We start from the raw sequence: 2,522 nt of genomic DNA, 5'->3' as shown, positions 1-2,522 counted from the left end.
CTTTTAAATCAAGAAAAGCAGCCTGTTAACCCCAGCTTCCCTTCTTTTCAGAGTAGGGACTTTCCCTTCACCTGCACAGTGCATTACAATTGAACTTGACTACTGCAAGAGCTATAGCTTTATACTAATAGGAGCTCTGCAACTTTTCTCTCACTCTGCTTCTCAAATATCACAACAGTTCTAAAACTGCCTTATGAAGCAAGAAAATGGGTGGTAGTTTTTTAGAAGGGACCTGACAATTCCTAGAACATACATCTCATAATCATAAACATTCCATCCCATCACTGCTAGACCCTTCAAACAAGTTCCCCAAATCCTTGTAGTGCGACTTTCCACGGTTCCTCTTCACTGCCCATCCTGTACTTTCATTTTTTTTTTGTTTTTTTTTTTTTGTTTTTGTTTTTTGGGCCACACCCGGCGGTGCTCAGGGGTTACTCCTGGCTGTCTGCTCAGAAATAGCTCCTGGCAGGCACGGAGGACCATATGGGACACCGGGATTTGAACCAACCACCTTTGGTCCTGGATCGGCTGCTTGCAAGGCAAACGCCGCTGTGCTATCTCTCCGGGCCCTGTACTTTCATTTTTAATGCTGTTTTTTTGCTTGCTTATGGCTTACTCTAAAATTCTTTCTTACATGGGCCAAGAAACTGGTTAGATACTTATACCCCAGTAATAGGAGGAAACCAGATTCCCCGGGGGGGTGGGGGGGTGGGGTGGGGTGGGGTGGGGGGGGACACAGATGGAAAACATACAAACTTCAATACACAGTGGCCTGGATAGGAAGTTGTTTTTTTAACCCTTTCTCAGCACTGTGATAACAAAATACCACAAGCAATTAATTGAATAACTTTGCTGTTTTGTTCATGTGGCTGTTTCCTCATATTGAAAAAAAAAATCCACACCATCTTGCATCAGAGTAAATAATGTTATTTAAGGACCTGGTTTCTTTTGGTAGGGGGCATGCTCTGTGGTGCTCAGGGTTCCTTCGAGCTTTTTATACACTTAGAAATTACTCCTGGGAGGCTCAGGGGACCATATCGAATTCAGGGGATGAAACTTAGATCAGTTGAATGCAAAGCAAATGCCCTATTTGCTATGCTATTGCTCTGGTCACAAGGACCTGGTTTTTTGCATATTGTTTTGCCTTTACATGTAAAGTTTCCAACCTATGTACACGAGTGAAGACTTGTAAGTCTACTATAGATTTTCTATACTTCCTTGCTTATGTGCAATGAGCAATAGTAAACAGGACAGGCTAGGTGAAAATGGGGTCAACACAGTTCTGAGAAAATTTAAAGTAGAAAAGGAAGCAAAGAAACCTAGGACTACAGCAAATAATCAACTCTGGTTACCATGGAACCAAGACAGATGGTATACCATAACTTTAAGGAATTTCCAAACCTTTAGTTTATTATTATTTATGCTGATGAACAAATTAGGGTAACAGAAAGTGAAAAATAAGATGGAAAGAATGCTTTCCCCTGGGACTCTAATGAAGCGAGAAATATTTATTAAGTATTGAGCTAAATATTCCCAGGCTCAAAGTTGATTCTTTGAGCAGATATTTCAACAATATATTTCATTTGGATAGTAAACTATAAATTCCAGACTCTCAGATAATAAAAAGTATGCATGGGGGTGGAAAAAAAATAAAAAATAAAAAGTATGAAGACACTTGTTCATATGAAGAGACCTGTTTATTACTGATAATACTTCATTTGGCTAAAACCACAAGAACTTCACACAGACATTTAAAGTGCAAATTCTCACAGGCTTCTTCTGATACACCCTGGTGTTTTCATAGGGCGAAATGAGAAGATGTTGACAGAAACAGGTCAAAACAAAGATACAATTTGAACTACTGATATACAAAGTAAAATCATTTTTAACAGCACACATTTTAACTGGCATATTCAACAAGTATAAAATGTTCATTTTAGCCCATAAGAAGGCCATATACTGATGTAGACTCTTTATCAAGTGGCTTCTAAAAGATATGTGATCAGTCATAATACTGGACAAAAATACACCCAATATCATCAAATTAATTGTGACTCACTAGGAAGGCAACACTAGTAGATTCAATATGGTGCTTTTACTAGTGATATTAAGTCCACCTACTTCCTTCTCTAGCTTTCTTGGCCAATATCTTGCTTTGTGTGTAAAATATCAGGCAATATGTATAATTTCTAAAAATATGTTTGTATAGCCAATGAAAAGTGAATATTTAAGGGTAAGTATGCTTAATAAATGTAGCTTGCTACAAATTTTAGTAATGAGATTTGTTTTTATAAAACAGAACAGAAAAATTTATTTGGGTTGGCTCTTAAACTATTGGCTTAAAATAAAGTCCCTTGTCCTTGCTACTGCCAATTAAATAGTTTATAATAGTATTGGTGTAGTAACTGGTCTATGAAAAATAAACTTTGTTTCCTCCTCTCAAGGAACTGAAAGTGGGTATCATAATTTTAAGAACACTAGTACACACAAGAGAACAGACAATGACTTTGACAGTCATTATA

The sequence above is a fragment of the Suncus etruscus genome, chromosome 9 (genome assembly GCF_024139225.1).
Source record: "Suncus etruscus isolate mSunEtr1 chromosome 9, mSunEtr1.pri.cur, whole genome shotgun sequence".
NCBI classification, from domain to species: domain Eukaryota; kingdom Metazoa; phylum Chordata; class Mammalia; order Eulipotyphla; family Soricidae; genus Suncus; species Suncus etruscus.
The sequence above is the reverse complement of the archived record's forward strand: the minus strand, read 5'-3'. Positions refer to the sequence as shown.